Genomic DNA, 27,113 nt, shown 5'->3' with positions numbered 1-27,113 from the left:
AAACTCTAACAATGACATATAAAGCCGTCCACAACACTGCCCCAAATTACATAACCGATCTTCTCTAAATATCACCCAAACCGTACTCTCCGCTCCTCGCAAGACCTCCTACTCTCTAGCTCCCTTATCTCCTCCTCCCATGCTCGTCTCCAAGACTTCTCCAGGACGTCACCCATCCTCTGGAACTCCCTACCCCAATCTATCAGACTATCGCCTACTCTACTTACTTTTAGGCGATCACTGAAAACCTATCTCTTCAGGGAAGCCTATCCCGCCCTCTGCTAATACTGCAAAACCTCTACTCTTCCAACCACTCCATCCTCCACAGTTATTACCTATTGTACCATTCACCCCTCCCTCCTAGATTGTAAGCTCCAAGGAGCAGGGCCCTCAAATCCCTCTAGTATTGAACTGTATTGTTACTGTATTGTCTCCCACTATAATGTAAAGTGCTGAACAAGCCGTTGGCGCTATATAAATCCTGTATAATAATAATAATTATAATTATATAGTCTGTAGGAAAGTTATAGAGTTCACAAACTATGGGATATATCTGAAAATTGATCAATCCTGAAGTACTGAGGGCCAATCTAATTTCTTGAGGCCCAAAAATGTCAGAACAGTACAGATAAACCTCAAATGACCCCTTTTTGCAAAGTAGACAGCCTAACGTATTTCATAAGAGGCATGGCGAGTTTTTTGAAGTTGTAATTTTTTTTGTCATCATTTTTGGGAAAATTAGAAAATTGAAAAAATTTTCACAATTTTTTTTTAACATACTGTCACCAGTGCAGTACAGTGTCATCATATAACTGGTGTGGTGGTAATCAGGAACACTGACTGATGACAATATGAAAAAAAAGAAAAAAAATATAATTTTTCTTATTTTATTATTAATAATTTTTTTATTACATTTTTTCTTTTCATATTACACTATGATCAAAGTAGTATAATATTACCATAGTAAAATTGTACTACTTTGGGGAAGTGATCAGTATTTTTTTTTACACAATTTTGATTGCTTATAGCAAATAATTTCTTTGCCATAAGCAAGCATTTAACTGAATGAAATTGATTCATTCAGGTTTTTTTGTTGTGATTAGCTGTGATTGGCCATGGCTAATCACATGACACAGATGGGCTGTGAATAGCCCAGCCTGTGCATGTGATCGCTGTGACCAATTACAGCTAGACACACTTGTATACAATGGATGGCATGAAATACATTATATGACGCCCTCCCGGATCGATGAGAGCCCCGCCATGCCATCAATTTTACTATTGGCTGGGCGGAAAGTGGTTAAAAAAGCCCCTGACCCTTTCCAAAAACAAGCAGCTCAAAAAAGCATAGATGTGAACATATCCCACAGTAAACCATGTTACACTGATTGTAGTGCATTTCTGCAAAAAGCACTAAAAAATGTATTGGTGTGAAGCCGGGATAAATTAATCTCCTACATCACCACCTAACAGACATGTGATCACTGTCAGACTACAACTCCTTCCATGTTTCATGACAGTACCATGTAGAGGAACCTGTAGGGGCTGGTAGGGAAGTTGCTGAAATCAGTGCTTAGTAACCTCAGCATATGATGTTGATGGCAGATGAGTTGCTTCTTTTGGCTTTTTTTTTCCATATTCAGAGCCATTAAAAGACAGGCAAACATAAATCCTTGTCTGCTCTCTATAGCATCACAAGTCCCCCTGTCAACAGCAGGGTTGCATGAATGAATGGAGCAATAACATAAGGTCATCATGAAGACATTGGAATGTATCAGAACGTTTAGCTGATTGGACCCCTGATGACAGCTCTCAAAGAACATAAAAGGAAATTGCAAATGGTATTTATTGCTGCTAACTTGCCTAAGAAGCTTTTTTTTTTACATTGTGCTTATCTTTGAACCTTTACTCTTTGGAATTACCTATAATCCTTATTCCCAACATTCATACCTACCACCTGTAATGGTAAATATGGCTGTAGGTTTGAATGAGTATTTGCTATTGAAATGATAGACTGCTTGTAAACCTTTACATATACCCACTTAAAGTGGAATTTTAGTCAGAAAATTAAGTCCTGCTAGTGGCCCCTTTTGCAGGTATAGCTATGTAAACCATTAAAAATACACTAACCGGTCACTTTATTAGGTACACCTGTTCAATTGCTTGGTAACACAAATTGCTGATCAGCTAATCACATGGCAACAACTCAATTCATTTATGCATCTAGATGTGGTGAAGACGACTTGCTGAAGTTCAAACCGAGCATCAGAATGGAGAAGAAAGGGGTTTTAAATGACTTTGAACATGGCATGGTTGTTGGTGCCAGACAGGCTGGTCTGAGTATTTCAAAAGTGCTGATCTACTGCGATTTTCATGCACAGCCATATCTAGGGTTTACAGAGAATGGTCCGAAAAAGAGAAAATATCCAGTGAGCAGCAGTTGTGTGGACAAAAATGCCTTGATGTCAGAGGTCAGAGGAGAATGGGCAGACTGAGTTACTGTTGCTGTTTTATCTTCTCATACCAAATAACCACTCATTATAACCAAGGTATGCAGAATACCATCTCTGAATGCACAACACCTTGAAGCAGATCAGCTACAGCAGCAGAAGACCACATCGGGTGCCAGTGTACTCATCTTCTGATGGCTACTTCCAGCAGGATAATGCACCATGTCACAAAGCTCAAATCATCTCAAACTGGTTTCGTGAACATGACAATGAGTTCATTGTACTCCAATGGCCTCCACAGTCACCAGATCTCAATCCAACAGAGCACCTTTGGGATGTGGTGAAATGGAAGATTTGCATCATGGATGTGCAGCCGACAAATCTGCAGCGACTGTGTGATGCTATCATGTCAATATGGACCAGCATCTCTGAGGAAAGTTTCCAACAACTTGCTGAATCTATGCCATGAAGAATTAAGGCAGTTCTGAAGGCAAAAAGGGGTCCAACCCGGTACAAGCAAGGTTTACCCTAATAAAGGGATCGGTGAGTGTTAGCACCTATACTGTTTAAAATCCAGTACACTGTCTCACCCTGCTCTACACATGCTCAGTTCTCCATTTTTAGGCACTGTGCTGAATTTGTAGAGCCCAATTTGCTGACAGTCTAAAAATTAAAGTGGAACTAAACCTATCGAGTTAACAGCTTCAAAAAAACAGTTACATTCCCAGCATATGCAGGGTATGCTAAGAGTCACATGTGCTTGTGTCCTCAACCAAACTGCCAAACCATCAAATGACTTGTGTTATAACTGATCTGTGCAGCCCCATGGCAGTTGCAGATCAAATAGATGGCAGCTTCCTTGGCTGGAGAGGATAGGAGGGTTTAGTTCTGCTTTAACTGCTGCTTAGGGGCTCTGGGCTTCAACAAAATGGAAACCTTCAGCAAGAAGAAACAGGAACAATGCTGGAGGCACACACTAATTTTGGTAGCATAATTATTCATGTGGAATGTATGTTCCTTGCTAAAGAACGCAATTTTTTTTATCAATTGTTATGAGTAAAGTTCCACTTTAAGTGACAGCCCACATGAAAGAAAAATATATTTTAAATATATTTTAAAAATATTCTTCCCAAATATATTGACATATATTTGAAATACTACAATTTTGTCCGTATTCAATATATTTCAAAATATATTTTATATATATATATATATATATATATATAAATATACAGTTGCAAGAAAAAGTATGTGAACCCCTTGGGATTATGTGGAGTTTTGCATGAATTGGGCATAAAATGCGCTCTGAATGTCATCTAAGTCACAACAATAGAAGAACACAGTCTGCTGAACATAATACTACACAAACATTAGATGTTGCCATGGTTTAATTGCACATAACATGTAAACATTCACAGTGCAGGGAGGAAAAAGTATGTGAGACCCTAGCTTAATGACTTCTCCCAGAGCTAATTGGAGCCAGGAGTGAGCCAACCTTGACTCCAATCAGTGTGATGATATGGGATGTGTTGCTGACAGCTGTCCTGCCCTTAAAAAACACACACCTGTTTTGGGTTTACTGGTTTCAAGAAGCACTGTCTGATGTGAACCATGCCTCGCAGAAAAGAGCTCTCAGAAGACCTACGATCAAGAATTGTCGACTTGCATGAAGCTGGAAAGGGTTACAAAAGTATCTCCAAAAGCCTTGATGTTCATGGGTCCACGGTAAGACAGACTGTCTACAAATGGAGAAAGTTTAGCACTGTTGCTACTCTCCCTAGGCGTGGTCGTCCTGTAAAAATGACTGCAAGAGCACAGCGCAGAATGCTGCATGAGGTAAAGAAGAATCCCAGAGTGTCAGCTGAAGACCTACAGAAATCTCTGGCACATGCTAACATTTTTGTTGACACATCTACAATAAGGAAAACCTTAAACAAGAATGGAGTACATGGGAGGACACCACGGAAGAAGCCATTGCTGTCCAAAAAGAATATTGCAGCACGTTTGAAGCTTGCAAAAGAGCACCTGGATGTTCCACAGCACTACTGGCAAAATATACTGTGGACAGATGAAACCAAGATTGAGTTGTTTGGGAAGAACACACAACACTATGTGTGGAGAAAAAAAGGCACAGCACACCAACATCTAAACCTCATCCCTACTGTAAAACATGGCGGAGGGAGCATCATGGTTTGGGGCTGCTTTGCTGCCTCAGGGCCTGGACGGATTGTTGTCATTGATGGGAAAATGAATTCCAGAGTTTATCAAGACATTTTGCAGGAAAACGTACGACCATCTGTCCGCCAACTGAAGCTCCGCAGAGGATGGGTGATGCAACAGGACAATGACCCAAAGCATACAAGTAATTCAACAAAACAATGGCTGCAACAGCACAGAATACGCCTTCTGGAGTGGCCCAGTCAGAGTCCTGACCTCAACCTGATTGAAATGCTGTGGCATGACCTTAAGAGTGCGATTCACACCAGACATCCCAAGAATATTGCTACACTGAAACAGTTTTGTGAAGAGGAGTGGTCCAAAATTACTCCAGATCGTTGTGCAGGTCTGATCTACAACTACAGGAAATGTTTGGTTGAGGTTATTGCTGCCAAAGAAGGGTCAACCAGTTATTAAGTCCAAAGGTTCACATACTTTTTCCTCCCTGCACTGTGAATGTTTACATGTTATGTGCAATTAAACCATGGCAACATCTAATGTTTGTGTAGTATTATGTTCAGCAGACTGTGTTCTTCTATTGTTGTGACTTAGATGACGTTCAGAGCACATTTTATGCCCAATTCATGCAAAACTCCACATAATCCCAAGAGGTTCACATACTTTTTCTTGCAACTGTATATACGCACACACTGTATGTTGAAATGCTTTCTTTATATATTACAAAATATATGAAAAATATTTTTAAAAATACATTTTCAAATATACTGTGTGTCTTTAATTTATTTTTCATATAATTTGTAATATCTAAAAAATGCATTTCAACACACAGTGTGTATATATATATATATATATATATATATATATATATTAAATACGGCCAACATTTTAGTATTTCAAATATATGTCAATATATTTGGGAAGAATATTTTTAAAACATATTTTTCTTCCATGTGGGTGGCCTCATGGGATACACACAGATGAATGAAATTCTTCTACATACGTTGTTCCTGTTTATCTGTAGCTCTCTCTTCTCTACAGCCTTCTAAAGCACACACATCAAAGTGTATTTTTCAGCTTGTAGGTGTCAGGGGGCAGGGATCTGATGCCACACACTACCCAGCACAGAGCTAAGTGTAATTTGAGACATGAGTGGATGGAATAATAACCCCCCTTTACACAGTCTCATAGGGAAACATGCACATCTGAGACTGTCAATCACTTGCTATACACTGAAGGGGGGTGCGGCCCTCTCCTGGGACTCCCTGGTATCCGCATTAACTGTCAGAAGTGACTGATACAGATAGTAGAGTAAGGAGAGGGCAGCCAAAAAAGGCGCTATAGATTGAGTCAAGTACACACTACAGAAGGATTTCCTCTGTTTATTTTTCATTTCAGATGTATTATAGGGCATTGTTTATTAGGATCATTTATGATAGTAATTTCTATAGCACCACCAATAGCAGCTTTTTACATACTATTGATTAACATCAGTCCTTGCTCTCAAGGAGCTTGCAGTGCCTATTTCAAATGCACACATAAAGGGGCCAATTTAGGTTGGCCATACAGTGTTTGAATTTCTTCTGGTTCTTGGTTCTGGCTGCTTCTTGCCTGACAATTCCTCAATAGAAAAGTCAAAGGAGCCAGGCAGAAAGTTGTTGGCCAAATAGTGCCTGCACTGTTTGGGTATTTTGAGAACTGGTGGGGCTGACGGTCAAAATACGATAGCTTCAACAAGAGATTCATCCACCTGAGCTGTGTAGTGTGGATAAGGGAACCTGTTAGACGTTCTCTATTCAGGCTACAGGCTAAACTGAAAAAAAAAATCTATTTTTGGCAAACTTAAGACAGGAGCCAATGAACCTACCAGCATGTCTATAGAGTGTTGGAGGAAACTGGAGTACCTAGAGGAAACCCATGCAAGCACAGGGAGAACATGCAAACTCCCTGCAGATAGCGTCCTGGGTAGGATTTAAATCGAGACCCCTGCTGCAAAGCAGATGTGCTAACTACTTATAGTTTAATGTCCAGTATATTGACCAAATATTAATATAAAATTTCAACTCATACACATACTGTGGACAGGAAGTGTGTGGAGTTTTTTTTTTTTTTGCAGCTTTCAAAATTAATTTTTTTTCAAGTCTGCATTTTTCAGGAGGCATAGCCAAAACTTTCTAAACTGGAAGAAATGCATATGCATTCTCTAAACAAAAAAAATAATAATGAGAGTTTCATACTTAGGGTTCATTCACACAGTGCAGTGACTGCTGTATTTCCACACTGGATGAATGCCACACAGCTGTCACAGCTAGGGCACATAAAAAACTGCGCTCACTGCAGCCAAAAACTGACAGCTGCCGACATGCCAAAACAGGGCATTTAGAGTGCAGGCAGTGTGAAGGAGCCCCTAAGGGTGAATGAAACTTAATAACCTGGGGAACAAAATACACTGCTCAAAAAAATTAAAGGAACACTTTTCAATCAGCTGCTTTGGTGTTAATGAAATTACCAACAGGTGCACTAGATGGGCAACAATGAGACGACCCCCAAACCAGGAATGGTTTTATAGGTGGAGGCCACTGACATTTTTTTCCCTACTCATCTTTTCTGTTTTTCACTAGCTTTGCATTTGGCTAGGGTCAGTGTCACTACTGGTAGCATGAGGCAATACCTGGACACTACAGAGGTTGCACAGGCAGTTCAATTCACCCAGGATGGCACATCAATACATGCCATTGCCAGAAGATTTGCGGTATCTCCCAGCACAGTCTCAAGAGCATGAAGGAGATTCCAGGAGACAGGCAGTTACTTTGTTAGAGCTGGACAGGGCCATAGAAGGTCCTTAACCCATCAGCAGGACCGGTATCTGCTCCTTTGTGCAAGGAGGAACAGGATCAGCACTGCCAGAGCCCTACAAAATGACCTCCAGCAGGCCACTGGTGTGAATGTCTCTGACCAAACAATCAGAAACCGACTTCATGAGGGTGGCCTGAGGGCCTGACATCCTTTAGTGGGCCCTGTGCTCACTGCCCGGCACCATAGAGCTTGATTGGCATTTGCCATTGAACACCAGAATTGTCAGGTCTGCCACTGGTGCCCTGTGCTTTTCATCGATGAGAGCAGGTTCACATGACAGACATGAAAGGGTCTGGAGAAGCCATGCTGCCTGTAACATCGTTCAGCATGACTGTTTTGGTTGTGGGTCAGTGATGGTCTGGGGAGGCATATCCATGGAGGGACACACAGATCTCTACAGGATAGACAATGGCACCCTGACTGCCATTAGGTATCGGGATGAAATCCTTGAACCCATTGTCAGACCCTACGCTAGTGCAGTGGGTCCTGGGTTCCTCCTGGTGCACGACAATGCCCGGCCTCATGTGGGGAGAGTATGCAGGCAGTTCCTGGAGGATGAAGGAATTGATACCATTGAATAGCCCCCACGCTCGCCTGACCTAAATCCAGAAGAACACCTCTGTGATATCATGTTCATCCGATGCCACCAGGTTACACTTCAGACTGTCCAGGAGCTCAGTGATGCCCTGGTCCAGATCTGGGAGGAAACACCCCAGGACACCATCCGTCATCTCATTAGGAGCATGCTCTGATGTTGTCAGGCATGCATACAAGCACTTGGGAGCCATACAAACTACTGAGTACCATTTTGAGTTGCTGCAATGAAATTTCAGCAAAATGGACTAGCCTGCTGCATGATTTTGTCACTTTGATTTTCGGGGTGTCTTTGAATTCAGTCCTCTGTAGGTTGATCATTTTCATTTCCATCAAACAATGAGGCATCCTTATGTTCCTAACACATTACCCAGTCCATATCAGTATAGATATCCAGCATGAGATTTTTCCCCATTGAGATCTGACATGTTTTCAAAGTGTTCCTTTCATTTTTTTGAGCGTTGTATTTTAGTATCATTTACATCGTTTTTACAGTTTTCTCCAATAGATGGCGCAGCTCACTAACAAAGACAACCCATCACAGCTCCCTCCCAGGACTGGCAATGGTTTGATGTATGAAATCATACAGAGTTTGAAAATCAAGTATCTATCATGTGCAGTGGTGGAAATCTGCTCTATGATTACCTCATTACTGGGTACATTTAAGTGTTTGAAAAGGCAGGTGCTTACTAGGTGCAAAAGAGGTCTACAAAAAATACCCTCAATCAACAGTGTCTGAAAGAAGAACTAATCTGGTTGTTCAAATAGCAAGTGGCAGTTCTGTAAATCATCATACCTGGAAGCTTATGAAAATCAGAATTCCTCAGAATGGGGATGGAGAAGAGTTCTGCAGCGAATGGTGAGTGTGTACAAAAAAAAGAAAAAAAAAGAAAAAAAGGGTATGGGGGGGCTTAAACTTTGATCCTGCGTACAGAGTGCAGGGGTTAAAAGTATGCAAAAGCCTCCATGTACATGCACATTCATACCTAAAGGCACGCATTGCAGGGTGTCTAAATATGAAACAAGGATTGCACTACGCATGTTACATATCACTGTGCATGCTGGAGTAATGGTGGCAATACATGCTTTAATAAACAATCAATTTATTTTCTGATTGCTCATTTCCGTAAAGAATAATCGATCTATAGTTGACAACTCATTTGATCAATATGAAAAAAAAAGTTATTGATCACATCTATGTTTCCACCATGTAGTTTCATGATGCGATTGATTGAATGGTATTCACAACAAAGTGTCTCAGTGCTACCAGTTGATGCAAAGTGATTGATAATATTCCGTCCTGGCTCGGTTTAATCAAATCTGAGTCTAAATAAATCAAAAGGGAAGTTATAGCTATTCATTTGTTTGCAGATTTGATTGTTTTGATTGGAAAAACATCTAGAGTATAAAAAGATCAAAGCATGTATGGCCACTATTGAAGCAATAGGTATAGGGCCATTATTTATGCTTAACTCATAACTGATGCCCTGTAAGCGCTTTTCAAACATTGACTATGGAAAATTTTGGGTACCAAAGTCTGTAGTTATTTCAGAGGTGCAGATGATTTTAAGGCTTGTTCTGTTTGGTATCTATTTAATTGACGCTATCTCATCTTTTTTTTTTCCAACAGGGTGATATATGGGGTTGTGTGCAATATAATTAACTTTAATGTATTTTTACTGAAAATATGCGCTTGATCAACAATTGTGTAACCAACTGTGAAACAAAGTATTGCAACTACCACCATTGTATTCTCTAGGAGCTCTACATTTGGAAAATGTAGAATTCAGTAAAGCTGCTGCAACACTTTTCTGGTGTTAATCCCTTTTACCAATAATTGCACCAAACTAAAGATGTATCTGTGACACTTTTTGGTTCTGACAGTTGCCCGTGACCCAAATCAGGTAGTTCTAAAATGTTCCACTTTTACATTGTGATGCAATGCCTGCGCCAAATTCAAAATAAAATACTAACAGTTCATTGGATAGAGAAAAACAAACAGAGGGCGCACCGGCCTAGTGCATTACCTTAAAAGTATGTTTATTGAATGTTAAAAAATAAGTATTCTACTCACAATAGTCAATAAATAAAAGGCACATCATGAAGCCCTCAAACCCCTCATGTTTTGCATTGTATTGGTATTGTTCTGTCACATGTTCGGTCCCCCTTTGTAATGTACAGCGCTGAGCGAACTATTGGCGCTTTATAATAATAATAATAATAATGAAGCAACAGCTGTCCAATTCGCACTGCATATCTGTCTTATGATGAGAATTCTGGACATCCAAAAGGTTCACGCATTTTGAGGGCTAGCATCTTCCTCAGAAGCCCTCTGTTTGTTTTTCTCTATTCAGTATATTTGGACTCCCCGGTCCTTTGAGGGTAGCAAGGCGTGCATATCCCAAGAATTTCGTTATGTGGTCCCAACAGGGGTGGACTGACAACTCATGGGGCCCCCGGGCAATAGGGGATCATGGGGCCCCTGTGTCCTTGCCCAAACTCAAAAAAGCCTATGAAAAAGGTACTAGGGGCATCTCATGGGGCCCCCAACTGACCCCGGGCCCTCGGGCAGTGCCCGAGTTTCCAAATGGTCAGTCCGCCCCTGGGTCCCAATAACATTGAGTCCATCCCCAAGCACAGGAGTATCTGGGTTTTCCACTTCTACAATAACAGTTCATATCTTATGAAAGTGGAGCAAAGACCAACTCTCTTTGCATATAGAAGAAGACCCTGACAGATTTTCTGGAAATGTTTTACGCGCATTCTAAAAGTGGCGCAATTTGCGGCAAACTCAGGTACATGTTTTAGACAGGTACACAAAATTTTAATATAATCCAAAATCTGCGCCTAGAAAAACAAATAAACAAATATATATAGCAGCTGGACACCATACCTTGATACCAGGCACCTCATATACAATATTCAAATAAAGTGCAGTTCTGAAAATATGTAAAAAAAATGATAATTATAATGATAATAATGTGTAAGACATAACAATAAATGATCAAAAAGTGTTCGTAAATGATATAATCATATAGTGAAATCAGGATAGAACAGTCCCAAAACCGTAGTGAGATCAGAAGACTTCCAAGGATAGCCAATGAGACACCATCCACTCATGTGCAAGGCTTACATCTGGGGAAATACACAACACACCCAAGGAAATGGCAAACGATCCACCAATAGCTCCAACCATTCCAAGGTGAGTTTTTAGACTAAAAACTCTTTGCGTAATGCATGCAATAAAATATTTGTCCAGATAGTGTAAAACCATCAAAGGTCTGAAATGTATTAAATATAAATGGTACTCACGTGGTAAAAGGCACAATTCGGCATGTGAAGGTAATGCTCTCCTGCGCTTAAATGGGGAAAAGAATAATAAATAAAAAAAATAAACAAAAAGCTGCTGTCACCTAACCTGACTCCAATAGGTAAAATGTAATAGTTCAAAATAATGGTGAAGCTCTAGCAATATGACACAAATGAAAATAGGTATAAAATGAGCATACACAAATAGATATAAAATGAGTGTACCGACGCGTTGCGTCGCGACCACGTGACTTCCTCAGGGTATACCTCACGTACGTCAGTTCCGATGACCCACTTCCGGTTGGACGCCTTTCTGGGCTCTATCATCTGACCTATGCAGTACACCCATACTAAGTGGTGGCAATGCGGTTTTATCATTTCCTACATGTGAGTGGGCATTTTTAATTTACTTATTGATGACAAATAAATGGTTTTACACTGTGGAGGATCTTCTGTTCTTATATCTTTGATGTTATGGCTCTGTGGGGAGTGTGACCTGAGATTGCTAGTGACAGAGGATCCCATGCTACTTCCTGATCTGGACGTGGCCTTGTGGTGATATTCATAAGGCAATTCGGGATGTACAAACATTAAAACAGGTCTTTCCAGTATCCAAGATGGCTGCCGTCCGTTGCACATGCATGGCAGCGTGTGTAGCTCCGTCCTACGCATTTCATCATAAATGACGTCATCAGGGGCACGAACACGCGCCACTCCATGCTCTTTTAAAGGAGAGAACAGCCACAGAGGATCGACACCATTGGTTTAATGCCCCTGGTGGGGGGTGTGAAAACACCTGCAGTCTAATTAAGTACACAAAATTGGCACTTTTAGAACTCATTCAAGACACCTTTGCAAAATCTGCACCAGTCATTATGAATTCCAGAGATAATGTTCGGGGGTTTAACTAATCTTCAGGCCTAAAATTCGCATTTTAATGCACGTGCAAAAAAATACAAAAACGGCTCTGGCAGAGAGGGAGAAAAATGTTCATTTTTTAACATACTTTAGCAGTGTGGCTTTAGAATATGTTTTATTTCACTACGTAAGGTTTGCTATAATTTAATAAACAATATAATTTTGGAAAACAAGAATTTCTCTAGATATACTGCATTTTATCATACATTTTAAGTGCTGTGTTTGTTTCTCTTTAATGAACAGATTACACATCAGCTCTTTTAAATGTACCTTTTTTTGTTAGGACATGCATAGTTATATAAAAAAGAAATTCTTGGACGTGCAGAAATCAGTCCCACCTGTGAGCAATCAAAACATGCTGTAAAATTGCTGAACTCAGCATATTGAATTAAAAAAAAAAAAGTGTGTGCCAAATTTTGCAGCTGCTGTGTGAGTGAGAGGGGAAACATGCCTTCTTAATCCTTTAGCTGCTCGTTCATTCAGATCTGTAGCACTGGAACACATCAATATTTAAGTTGAATTTGTTCACTACAAATAACTTTTTTAAATGATTTTTTATGGGAGATACAAAAGTCCATGTATTGAAGATTTTATTAAAATGATTTTGAGTGTTTCTTTATAGCTGCAGTCCACAATATGCCAGACACCTCCCGGGGGATTAAACATAAAAATAGTTAGCAATGAGTACCAGTGCACACAGCACAAAAGCCTGTAATTATAGAGCTGCTTTTAGAGCTGTTGTTTGCTAAAAACTAGTGTAGTAAAGTACAGATTTCATAGTAAAGTCAAGGTCTTGCTGATCACTCCCACCTCCTGTGCCTAATAATTGACTCTAAAGACAGCTGTAGATGGTTTGAATCTCGGTCGGTTCAGCAGAGACCAGCCGAGATTCGATCCACGTATGGGCAGGCTGATTGTACCCAAGTTGATCCATCGATCGGCTTGGGCACAATCAGCATGCTGGATTTTTTGGATGTGATTACTGCCAAAGGCTATAGCCGTTAGCAATGTTCACTGTGTTCTCCCAACAGGAACAGCTCCACTGCACCTCCCCACGCAACACAACAGCTCCACTGCGCCTCCCCGCGCAACACAACAGCTCCACTGCACCTCCCTGCGCAACACAACAGCTCCACTGTGCCTCCCTGCGCAACACAACAGCTCCACTGCGCCTCCCCGTGCAACACAACAGCTCCACTGCGCCTCCCCGCGCAACACAACAGCTTCACTGCGCCTCCCCGTGCAACACAACAGCTTCACTGGCACCTCCCCACGCAACACAACAGCTCCACTGGCGCCTCCCCGTGCAACACAACAGCTCCACTGCGCCTCCCCGTGCAACACAACAGCTCCACTGGCGCCTCCCCGCACAACACAACAGCTCCACTGGCGCCTCCCCGCGCAACACAACAGCTCCACTGGCGCCTCCCCGCACAACACAACAGCTCCACTGGCGCCTCCCCGTGCAACACAACAGCTTCACTGCGCCTCCCCGCGCAACACAACAGCTCCACTGGCGCCTCCCCGCGCAACACAACAGCTCCACTGCACCTCCCAGCGCAACACAACAGCTCCACTGCACCTCCCCGCACCACACAACAGCTCTGGATAGGCTCCACTGTGTTGATGGGGGAATCAAGTGATTTTCTTGCCTGCAACGTGTTTGCAGGAAAGAAAATCACATCGTCTATGGCCTGCCTAAGGGGTGTATTTGGAAAACATTTTCATAGCAATTCGCTTAGTAAAAGTGCATGTACTTTTATCACATACGAGTGGGGTAAAAAACAATGTTGTTAGGCTATTTCCTATGCAGTGAATAAAAATATTGCACATAAAAAATACCATTGAGCTGCAAGAACACTATTTACTAAAGCTAGAGAGTGCAAAATCTGGTGCATGGTCGGTGATTTCTCACTGGCACCCAGTGATTGCTGAGTATAAACAACACAGATCTCTCCCTTGTCAGCTCCTGAACACTGCTTTGTATGATTTTGCATAGCACAGCCATACAAAGCAGTGAAAAACAGCATCATAGAAAAACAGCACACTGTTAACCCTTTAATCACCCCACATGTTAACCCCTTTCTGCCCAGTACCATTAGTACAGTGTCAGTGCTTTTTATTAGCAGTGATCACTGTATTGGTGTCACTGGGGATGTCAGTGACACCACATCAGTTCCCCCCAGTGTCAGACTGCCTGCTGCAGTCCCGCTATAAGTCGCTGATCGCCGCCATTTCTAGTTAAAAAAAAATTCCAGTATATATACCACCATTTGTAAACGCTATAACTTTCATGTAAACCAATTAACACGTATTGGGATTTTTTTTTAGCAGAGACATGTAGCAGAATACATTTTGGCCTAAATTTTTTCCGAAATTAGATTTATTAAAATATTTTACTGGACATGCTTAGTAGCAAAAAGTCAAAAATATAGTTTTTTTCTCAAAATTGCTGGTCTTTTTTTGTATATAGCACAAAAAATGCACAAGTGATCAAACACCCCAACAGAAAGCTCGATTTGTGGGAAAAAAATAACGTAAATTTAATTTGGGTGCAGCATTGCATGATCGCGCAATTGTCAGTTAAAGTAACACAGCACTGTATCGCAAAAAATGTCCTGGTCAGGAAGGGCCGTAAATCCTCTGGAGGGCAAGCGGTTAATGAAAAGCATAAAATGCACTAACATTTAAGAGCCGGAGCAACAGGCATGTAAAGTACCAAACCGACATCACCCCTCACTGTGAACCAGCGTACACTAAAGCCATGTTGTTAGGAGGACGGCAGAAGCCAGGGGGCGCACTCGTGTACACACTCTTACTCCAGGATCAGTGAAGCTCCACCTTCTTTTTCTTTGAGCAGGGCTTGTTTTTTTTTTTCAGAGGATTTTTTCAAGATTTTAGTTTTTTTTTAACAGCACAGTACAAAGATGCAGTTGTATGGACGGGGATTATGCCAAGTGCTCATTTATTTCAGGTATTTATATAGCGCTGTCCATTTCCACAGTGCTTTACATATATATTGTACATTCACATCAGTCCCTAACCCTCAAGGGGTGTACAATCTAAGGTCCCTAACTTACATTCATACATACACATACTAGGGACAATTTAGACAGGAGCCAATTAACCTACCAGCATGTCTTTGGAGTGTGGGAGGAAACCCACGCAGGCACAGGAGGAACATGCAAACTCCAGGCAGGTGGTGCCATGGTTGGGATTCAAACCAATGACTCTAGTACTGCCAGGTGGAAGTGCTAACCATTTAGCCACTGTGCTGCCCACAAGAAACAATACTGATAAAAGTGAGGCTGATACAGTGACAACTCTAAAAATGCAACAGATTTTCGAGATTTCCAGTGACAAAGTCAAATGTACAGGAGCTGTTAGGGTGAGATCCAGACCTTGACTTTTATTTCCTAAGTCAGTATTTGCATATTAGCAAGCTCTGTATTCCAGGCTCCCAGGCACTCTGCAAGACAGTGACATTCACCGACTACTTCGGGGTATTTGACAGATCATAGGCTTCTTGTCTTTTTAGGAAATTTCAGGACTGTATATTAATGTTATTATTATCAGTATTCAGTCCAAGGAAACAAGATATTGTAGTGATCTTTCCTGAAGGCAGGTGACGGTCTTCCCACTTCTCTGATGTTGGCAGTTTCCCCAATTATTCATCTTATATATCATTTTACAGCCATTCTTTATGCTGTTCATCACATTCACATCGTTTCATTTTGGATGGTTTGCAAAGAACTGGAAAGGAGATCAGCAAAGCAAGAATAAAGGTATGATTACAAATAAGCTCCTCTAGATTTGTTGATTAGCCCAATGCCGAATAAACAAACTACTATCAAACAAACTGCCTTGTAGCCCAGGTTCACATCTGTGCGGTCATGCGGGCTGCAATTTGCGCGGGCACGAGAGCGCATTCATTGGAATGGACTTCTGTGCCCCAGAACACTCAGGGAAGAAGTCCCTGCACAACTTTGGAAATCGCAGCCTGCATGGAAACCTCTGTTCTCATTAAGGTTGCGATTTCCTGTGCAGGCAGAATTAATGGCACCCGCCTGTGGGTCCTGCATTCCTCTGTGTGGGTGGTGCGGCTGCAGATATTTGTGCGGGTCCCACAACGGCACCACCTGCACAGATGTGGATCAGGGGTTAATAATGCGAAATAAACAAATTACTGTTTCTTTTCCTTAAAGTGGAACTTTAGTTAAAAAATAACTGGTCCCTTTTTTAGGTTTAGATATGTAAATCATTATAAATAAGTGCCTAGACTGTTTAAAATCCTGTAATATACTGTCTCACCCTGCTCTGCACAAGCTCAGTTGCTCTCTATTTTTCGGCACTGTGCCCAAAATGTAGAGGCCGATTTGCTGACAGGCTAAAGATTTACAGCTGCTCAGGGGCTCTGGGCTTCAACAAAATGGCAGCCTCTGGCAAGAAGAAACAGGAACAATTCTGGAGGCAATGTACCACACATACTTATTTTGGTAGCATAATTATTAATCTGGAATGTACGTTATGTTCATTGCTAAAGAACATTCTTTTTCATCAAATTGTTATGAATAAGTTCTGCTTTAAAGTATATGTAGACCCGATCACTAAAATCTCATATGAGTGTTAATGGAGAAGTACAGCCAAAGCTCTTTTGTCTGTACTTCTCCTGTGGATCACAGGAGTTCAGTTTGTTCTGCACTCCTGTGGCCTGTTTTCAGCTGACAGCAGGCTGAACCCTGCTGTTGGCTGATGTCACTCAGCCAGTCCAGGCTGGGAAAGATCCCAACTTTAAAGTTGGATCCACCCCAGAGTCTGGGACAGCACCTGGCTCAAAGCAATCCTCTGAGAGTCTGAGCCAGCAGCTCCCCCCCCCCCCCACAGCCTAGCGCTCCATTGAGAGCGGGGGGCAGAGCAGAGAGTGGTGACTGACAGTCACCACTCTCTGCTCAGAGCGGCTGTGAGAACTCAGCAATCAGCCGTCATGTGATCGCTGAGTTCTCATACTTAGAGCCGGCGGGGGACAGATGCAGCATCAGAACAATGCTGCATCCACCAAGGTAAGTATTATTTGGGGGAAAAAAATCTTTTAACATTTTTTCATTCATACCTGATACCTCAGGCACTTCCTGTTAATAGGGTGACAACAGTCTCCTAGCTGTTCTCCTGTGTTGTCATTCACACAGCTATATAGTCTTTCCATGGAGCCTTCAAGTGGCCACTTCAACACATAGTATGTGCAGGCATGGTCCATTCTTTTTATCTCCAGGGGAGCCACACCATGTAAATTGCAGGAAATCAACAGCACTGAGATGCAACAAAGGGTGAAATATGGTGGCGGCAAGCATTGCATTTTTTTTAAATGGCAGGATACATGGCGTTTATGGAAACTAAATGCCATTCAGTTAGGATTTTCATCTACATTATAAATATAATACATATGTGCTTTTTATAACCATTACACCCTGTAGGCCCTACCATCCGGCCCTGTATAGCAAAAGGAGCAGCTGTGCAACAGATAACTCCTACAGCTCCTGCCTTTGATGTCAGCAAACAAGGCATATTGTTCAGTCTGTGCTACCCAACAGTGATGCTCCATATTTATGGTGTTGACACAAAGAAGTCAAGAAAAGTGAAAAAAAAAACCATTTTTTAACCAACAACATATGTTCATACAAAGAAAGCTGTAAAACAATAGTTGTGATGTAAACAAAGGGATTCCATGTTTACCAAAACTATAAAATGGCCACTAAAAGCTGCCATTCAAATGAAAAAAAAAAAAAGCTTATTAACATTACTCCTGAATAAAGGTACACAGAGCCACGTGTGATCTGGACAGTAATGTGGTTCTGGGAGCCTAGAGATATGGGAGTTGTCATTGAAGACTTATTTATAAAAGCATGGCTATCTTCGTCCTGGCCAACCTACCTAATGAATCACAGACACGGGGTCAAGCATGCAGGCAGTGAAGTCTGAAAATTCATAAACTGCCTTATACATACTTGATTAGGTCGGTGGCTCACAAGGTGATGTAGCCAGAGCCTGTACTAAGTTGGCAGTGGCATATTTCTAATCTATATGACCCCTTTACAACCCCCTAACACATATGTGCAGCCAGGGTGGACTTTATCATCCACATTCCCACTGGGTGGCCAATGTTTCTGTGCTGAGAGCAGGACTGGTGCAAGGACTTTTGTCTATACAGGCAAGGCATTTTACCGCCCGTCCTCCCTCCATCCCTCCACCACCACCTTCATCCTCCCACCACACCTGCCAGTGAGACAGGAAGGGAGAATCTGACTGGGAGGGGGGCAGTGTGACAATAGGGGGACAGTTGGACAGGAGGGGGGGGGCAGTGGGACAGGAGGAAAATAGTAAAATAATTATTCTAATATGAAAAGCACATGTGGATGATCAGCCACTCTCCAAAATGGCTGCCGGACCTTCGTGCGGCTCCAGCGGCGTGACGTCACGACGTTATGGCTCCTCCGTGACGCGTTTCGTACCAAGCACGTTATCAAAAGGGGTGTGCCTCATTAATTTATCATTATTTATTGATTTTGTTTTGAGCACTTGCTATATCCCTGGCACTTTGTAAAGTGCACAGTCTATTTGCATTAAGTAAATCAACCCCTATGTCCGTAGTTGCCTCTGACAATTAATCAGATTTTTCCTTTTATTTTCCTATTGCAGGAGATTCCATGAAAAGAGAAAAGGGACGCCTGGTTACAAGCAACAAGGAAGCGGAGTACAATACGGCTGATCACGTCTGTTTAATCAGGCCGTGCCAATGATACGTTTACCAGTCTTCCCTGCAATATTACAATAACACTTAAAAAGTTACTAGATCAAATACAGTTTATGACATCATTTAGATAGGAGTAATATTTGCTTCTGCATAAGATCCATATACTAGGCGCTGTCTTACCAACCCCAAAGTAACTCATTAACCAGCATTGTTCAGTGGCTCCTGACAGCTTATCAGTCTAATTGGTGTATACAGCTATTCCTTATTCCTATTGCTCACATTGTTTGCCATTCTATTGAGCTCAAGAGAGCAGGGTGGTGGTACTGTGAATAAACAGTTTTCTTAGAATGCTGCGTAGGGAGGGAGGGGGACGCCAGCATAGCCAGGAGTGTAGGCTGCAGGTGATCTCAGGTATCTGGGGGTGGAGGGTGTGCGTTGTGTCACATCATTGCAGCATGAGTAACAAGAATGTGATTCATGCTGATAGCAGGTGACCTACGTAGGCTGCTGCAATCTAGTCTTTTTATCTTGGTTAAGCATATGGCCAGCAAAAACATTCATTTTAAACTCAACCAAAACCAAAACTGCAATATATTGTAATTTACCTGACCTTAGATGATGTGCTACATTGTTTTTCTTTTCAGGTTTTTTTTTCTCTATTTTCATCTGGTGATCCTGCAAATAACACAATTTAGGTCCCATTGCCTCTACATTTACTTCTTCATTGTATCCATGGAAGGTAGCCATGGTTGTTGAGGTGGCCATAGATGATGCGATTTTCTTTCCTGCAACAATGGGATGCAGGAAAGAAAATCAGTTATTATTTATTTATTTCAGGTACTTATATAGCGCCATCAATTTACGCAGCACTTTACATATATATTGTACATTCACATCAGTCCCTAACTCTCCAGGAGCCTCCAATCTAAGGTCCCTAATTCACATTCATACATACACATATGGGCAGCACAGTGGCTAAATGGTTAGCAGTTCCACCTGGCAGTACTAAAGTCGTTGGTTCAAATTCCAACCACGGCACCACCTGCCTGGAGTTTGTATGTTCTCCCTGTGTCTGCATTGGTTTCCTCTGGGTACTCTGGTTTCCTTCCATACTCCAAAGACATGCTGCTAGGTGAATTGGCTCCTGTCTAAATTGTCCCTAGTATGTGTATGTATGAATGTAAGTTAGGGACCTTAGATTGTACACACCTTGAGGGTTAGGGACTGATGTGAATGTACAATATATATGTAAAGTGCTGCGTAAATTAATGGCGATATATAAGTGTCTGAAATAAATAAATAATAGGAACAATTTGGACAGGAGCCAATTAACCTACCAGCATGTCTTTAAAGTTGATTCCCCCACAGAACTATTGTGCTCTCCTTGCAGGGGGAGCCATCCCTGCTGGGAGAATACAGTGGTTATTGTTAGCAGCTATAACCACTGGCAATAAATACATGAAAAATCTAACAGGCTGACTATATCCAAGTCATACAACAATCAAATTGGGTACAATCAGCCTGCCCATAAATGTTTTGAATCTTGGCCAGTCCCAGCTGAACCAGCCAAGATTCAAACCATCTATGGCCGGATTTACACAAGCTGGGCTTCAAACATGTCTGCCTTTGTTTCTTGCTTTAGAAAAGGCCTGGATTCTTTCTTGGATACACAGAATATAACTGGATACTAACATTTATAGGTAAAGTTGATCCAGGGAATATCCGATTGCCTCTCGGGGGATCAGGAAGGAATTTTTTCCCCTTCATGAGTAAATTGCATTATGTTTTGCTGGTTTTTTTGCCTTCCTCTGGATCAACTGTGGGTGTAGGATTTTTTGTTTTTTTGTCTTTTGTTTTGTCTTTGTTTTTTTATGGTTGAACTAGATGGACTTTTGTCTTTTTTTCAGCCAGACTAACTATGTAACTATGTAAATCCCTCTTACATGCTGGACTGATGAGATTAGTAGTTTACACAATAAAGATATGGGGTTTTTTTTGCTTTATTTTTCATATAAAGTGCCAAGCGCTACCTCTTGTCTCTGCCCCCTACCCACCTCCAGGCATCGTTTCCTTGGTTCCACACCTACCCACCTCCAGGCATCGTTCCCTTGGTTCCACACCTACCCACCTCCAGGCATCGTTCCCTTGGTTCCACACCTACCCACCTCCAGGCATCGTTCCCTTGGTTCCACTCCTACTCACCTTCAGGCATCGTTCCCTTGGTTCCACTCCTACTCACCTTCAGGCATCGTTCCCTTGGTGCCACACCTACCCACCTCCAGGCATCGTTCCCTTGGTTCCACACCTACCCACCTCCAGGCATCGTTCCCTTGGTTCCACACCTACCCACCTCCAGGCATCGTTCCCTTGGTTCCACACCTACCCACCTCCAGGCATCGTTCCCTTGGTTCCACTCCTACTCACCTTCAGGCATCGTTCCCTTGGTTCCACTCCTACTCACCTTCAGGCATCGTTCCCTTGGTGCCACACCTACCCACCTCCAGGCATCGTTCCCTTGGTTCCACACCTACCCACCTCCAGGCATCGTTCCCTTGGTTCCACACCTACCCACCTCCAGGCATCGTTCCCTTGGTTCCACTCCTACTCACCTTCAGGTATCGTTCCCTTGGTTCCACACCTACTCACTTCCAGGCATCGTTCCCTTGGTTCCACTCCTACTCACTTCTAGGCATCGTTCCCTTGGTTCCACTCCTACTCACCTTCAGGCATCGTTCCCTTGGTTTCACACCTACCCACCTCCAGGCATCGTTCCCTTGGTTCCACACCTACCCACCTCCAGGCATCGTTCCCTTGGTTCCACACCTACCCACCTCCAGGCATCGTTCCCTTGGTTCCACTCCTACTCACCTTCAGGCATCGTTCCCTTGGTTCCAGCCCTACCCACCTCCAGGCATCGTTCCCTTGGTTTTACACCTACCCACCTCCAGGCATCGTTTCCTTGGTTCCACACCTACCCACCTCCAGGCATCGTTCCCTTGGTTCCACACCTACCCACCTCCAGGCATCGTTCCCTTGGTTCCACACCTACCCACCTCCAGGCATCGTTCCCTTGGTTCCACACCTACCCACCTCCAGGCATCGTTCCCTTGGTTCCACACCTACCCACCTCTAGGCATCGTTCACTTGGTTCCACACCTACCCACCTCCAGGCATCGTTCCCTTGGTTTTACACCTACCCACCTCCAGGCATCGTTCCCTTGGTTCCACACCTACCCACCTCCAGGCATCATTCCCTTGGTTCCACACCTACCCACCTCCAGGCATCGTTCCCTTGGTTCCACACCTACCCACCTCCAGGCATCATTCCCTTGGTTCCACACCTACCCACCTCCAGGCATCGTTCCCTTGGTTCCACACCTGCCCACCTCCAGGCATCGTTCCCTTGGTTCCACACCTACCCACCTCTAGGCATCGTTCCCTTGGTTCCACACCTACCCACCTCCAGGCATCGTTCCCTTGGTTCCACACCTACCCACCTCCAGGCATCGTTCCCTTGGTTCCACACCTACCCACCTCCAGGCATTGTTCCTTTGGTTCCACTCCTACTCACCTTCAGGCATCGTTCCCTTGGTTCCAGCCCTACCCACCTCCTAGCATCACCTCTTTTAGAGAATATAGAATCAGGTATCATTTTGTGGTGTGAAGTAATTTGTATGAAATTTGTTAATGAGAACTAGAAAAGCAGTAAAATAGATTCCCTGCAGCCAACAACAGTGGACTCCCACACCACTAGACCCCCCCAGCAACAGCGGCTCCCCTACAACAATAGACCTCCCCTCAGGAACAATAGGTTCCCCCAACAACAATGGACCAACTGCAACAAAATACCCCGTCAGCAACAATAGACATATGACAGCAACAGCAAACCTCCCTGCAGTCAGCATCAATAAACCCCGTCCCTCAACAGTAGATCCCTCCCAGTAACAATTGACCCCCCAGCAACATCAGATCCTCCACCGTAACAATAGACCTCACCAGCAGCAATAGCCCAAGCAAAAATAGATCTCTCCAAGGACAGTAGATCCCCTAGCAGACAGCATCAATAGTCTCTGCAGCACACTGCAGCACACCTCAGCACCCTCTGCCATTACATACATTCAGTGCTGGAGGTGCCAGAACTGTGCGTTTCCGCTGAAAAAAAAGCCCTGGTCACTGGGATAGTAAAGGAGGGGAGATCATTCTAATGGAGCTCCAAAAAGCAGAAAAAAACATACAGGGGTTCTGATCCTTCTCCACTTTCAAAACTCAAAAGGAAGTTTTGACTGAGCTTACACTTTAAAGTGGTAGTAATGCCCACTTTGTTTACTTATAAGGGGGTACCACCAGTCCTCCTGCATGAGACCCAAGCCAGCAGGGGGGCCCAGGAAACTAGATGAATAAGATATGGGCAGGAAGGGTGATCAGCACAGCATTGGGGCAATTACTGGAACCAATCCCCTGTATGGCTCTTTCTGCAGCAGCTTAAAGCTGGCTTCTTTTCCTCTCCCTCCCCCTGGCTTTCAGCTGCCGTAGAGAGAGCCATACAGGGGATTGGTTCCAGTAATTGCCCCTCTGCCACATCCATCTCCCTCCCTGTGCATCATAGGTTTCTCCCTGCTGCCCCGGCTCCCCTGTGTGCCCCCACCCCCACTACCGGCTTTACTCTTCTCCTTCCCCCAGGTGCAAGCACACAATGGGATCCTTCAGGATGGAGAGTGGGGGAGGGTCCGGTAAATATGTCACATCTACCAGCCCTTCCTTTCCTGAATGAACACAATGAGTGATTGGTACTGATCACTCCCTGTGTTCATTCATAATGGAAGCATAGAAAACAGAGGGGTTTTTTTTGGGGGGGGGGGGCTGTCAGGTTAGTTGTATGGGGCCCTGTGGTTTCTGACAGCAGCCCTGGGTGAGCCTATGATAAGGTTTACCTGTAGATATAGTAAATATCTCCTAATCGTGCACCATTTAGGAGATATTTACAATAGTACCAGCCAGTGGTGTCATCGGCGCATATACACTGCACTCTCAATGGACAGCATGCCATTCATTGAGCGAGGCGTGCCTCCGCCGTGATTCCACAAAGGAGAATGTCACCAGCACACTTAAGATCACCAGTATGGGTCCAAAAGTTTTAATGAAGGATCACATAGTTACAGCAAGGCAACGTTTTAGAGTCTCGCAGGACCCCTTCATCCGGCATGTGACTCACTGAATGCCAAGAATCCCCCAAATTTATCCAAAAGAATCCTGTGTCCCTGACATATTCCGGCAGGTTCTGAACCAACAGATGAAGATGAAAGTCCAGTAGCTAAGCCAAAGGTTGAGTGATTGACCCTGTACAAGAAACAATTGGCCTAAATTTTAAAGAGTTTGTACCCTTGTGAATTTTAGGTAACCATATATCACAGGTAGTTTTGGGCATTCGTCCATCAAGAATTCAGCTGTTCCATTAGAGATCCAGCCATTGGCTCAGCCGTTATTCCCACGCGCAGTGACGTCATCGCAGCTCTGCCTTTCAGTGGTGACAGCACTCCGCTGGAGGGCTTCGTTCTAAGGTAAATCTTTCATAATGTGCTAGTATGCGATGCGTGCGTGCTAGCACATTATGCCATTATCCTGCAGGGGGTCATTTTTTTTTTCTTGCAGTTTTCTACCGATTCAAGTTTCAGTCTCATGGAGTGTTGACAGTTCTGGGAACAAGGGTGACTCGGGGCCCTCCCCTTGCCATCCAATAATCCGATCACTGGTATTAATTATTATTCCCAGAGCCATCTGAGCACCCCTGCTACAACTCACCAGGGACCAGTATGTGAGCATGACCTCCAAAGAGGCACTTGTACTTTCAGATAGACGAGTCTGAGGTACGTCTGGAATACAAAGTTTGGTATTATGTAAGTAACAGAAATAAGATCATTGAGCTCCAAGTCAAGACCTGTAAATGTTTCTTGAACATTAATGTGGGTGTAGTACAACGTATTATAGATGTGTGTAGTCTCCATTAATTTTACTGTTTGTTTAGCGGTGCTTCCTAGCAACGATTGTGGATTTGTGGTTTTAGCTTCTGTGGTTTAGTTAGCAGAGCTCAATTCAAATATAGTAACCAAGCAGGTTTCACCAGCATTACAGATTTTGCCATTACAAATTGTTTGTAAGCCAACTGCGTCTTTTTTCAGTGACCATTTTTCTAATTTTGGATGTGTTCTAGGTGTGTTGCACAATTTGGAGCCTTCTCTTCTGCATCAAAACTGCAATCTTACATCTTGCACTATGAACAGTTTGTTGTGCCCTGGGCTTGTGACAATGAGGGTGCATTTCTGTCCTGATGCCACCTCTTTGCCTGTAGAGCTCCCTTTGTACTCTTGAATTCATAAATCAGTACACTGCTGGACGGAGATGATGACTCTGTATTGCCCAGAAGAGAAGTTAGGGATGATTTTCCATAGCAGTCTTCATTTTCTGCATTGTTAGTTCTAATGCTGGGCATACACTGAACAGAGTTTTTAGCACCAGATAGATCGTCTCCCACCAGTTGAGTAGTTTTTGTAATTGAGCCACTTGCTGACCGTGCTATAGCCGAATGACAGCTACAGTGCGGTCGTCCAGTTCTGGGCGGGTGTCATGTGACGTCCTCCCAGAACCGCATCCCCCGCGCGCCCGCTGCAACACGTAATCGGCACTCTCTGAGATTGCTGTGTCTTTCAGACACAGCTGATCATATGTCACAGTAAAGGGCCAGTCACAGTGGCTGTTTACCACGTGATCAACTGCGTCCAATCACAGTTGATCACGATGTAAACACACTTGCAGGTTATCGGAAGTACTTTCCTCACGCGTGTGAAAGGACAAATCTACACATCTACAGCCCCAACAGTGCCCATCAATGCCAATCAGTGCCCAGTACTGCTGCCAATCTGTGCCCATGAGTGCTGCCAGACAGTGCCACCTATCAGTCCTGCCTATTAATGCTGCCTATCAGTGTTCTTCAGTGCTGCCTATTAGTGCCCTTCAGTGTTGCCTATTGGAGCCCTTCAGTACCACCTATCAGTGCCCATCAGTGCCGCATATCAGTGCAGCCTCAGCAGTGACTCCTCATCAATGCCCATCAGTGCAGCCTATCAGCGCCAGTCAGTGCTGCCTATCAATACCCATATGTGCTGCCTATCAGTACCCATAAGTGCTGCCTATCAGTACCCATAAGTGCAGCCTCATCGATGCACATCAGGGAAGGAGGAAATTGACCTGTTTGCAAAATTTTATATTAGAAACTAAGAAAAACGAAAAAAAAAAATTTCAGTCTTTTTTCATTTGTTTAGCGAAAAATAAAACACCCAGTGGTGATTAAATACCACCAAAAGACAGTTCTATTTGTGTGATTTAATTTGGGTACAGTGTTGCATGACCGCGCAATTGTCATGAAAATGCTATTCTAGGATCCTGGCCTGTAAGTCCTTTGTGTACCTCCCAACTTTCTGAGATAACTGACACCTTCAAGCAGAAAATATGTAAGCAAAGAAACCATCCCGCCACCTGCTTCCAAGGTTGTCCAAGAAGAATGACAAAAAAAATGATTGGTGAAACCCACAAGTGCTTTTTTTGTTAAACAATTCTTTTGCTTTATACTTTCAAAATAACATTTGCAGTGGTTGGATAAGCAGTTTAGTGCAGTACAACATCTTTTGGTAGTTAAATAGTACAATTTCATTGAGACTAAACAGAAGGACGTTTGAGGAGGATGGAGGGACAGAGCGATTAGTTTCCAAAAGAGGGAAGGTTGGGAGCTAGCAAAGGTCCTCATGGTTTTGTAACTTCGATTCAAGGAAAATTCTGCATTTAGATTGGCTGAACTCCCAGAGATCTGACTACTTGGTTTGAGGCAGTTACACAGATGGTAGAAAAAGAGGTCAGGAATGGCATCCTCAGTACTTTTGCATTACAGATTTTATTTAGCCCATTAACTGCTAGGGTTGTCATGTCATGGCTATGCCCTCTCAGAGTTGGAAAGCACCGAATGTGTAGGAGTTTTTATAATGAGCAGGGATAGCAGGAAAAATTAATCTCAT

At 43.1% G+C, this 27,113-nt stretch overlaps 1 long non-coding RNA gene across 1 annotated transcript; it reads left to right on the top strand.

The window, feature by feature from the left end:
* Positions 1-8,680: 8,680 nt before the first annotated feature.
* On the top strand, positions 8,681-19,176 carry LOC149457943 (uncharacterized). The gene is made up of 3 exons (XR_016313544.1): positions 8,681-8,934; positions 15,997-16,087; positions 18,996-19,176. It is a non-coding gene; the product is annotated as an uncharacterized LOC149457943 (long non-coding RNA).
* The last annotated feature ends 7,937 nt before the right edge of the window (positions 19,177-27,113 follow it).

Source organism: Staurois parvus, unplaced genomic scaffold, assembly GCF_062004578.1.
Source record: "Staurois parvus isolate SC_StPar_1 unplaced genomic scaffold, SC_StPar_1.0 ptg000299l, whole genome shotgun sequence".
Classification (NCBI taxonomy): Eukaryota; Metazoa; Chordata; class Amphibia; order Anura; family Ranidae; genus Staurois; species Staurois parvus.
Note: the sequence above shows the minus strand (reverse complement) of the source record. Positions and strands in the feature narration are given on the sequence as shown.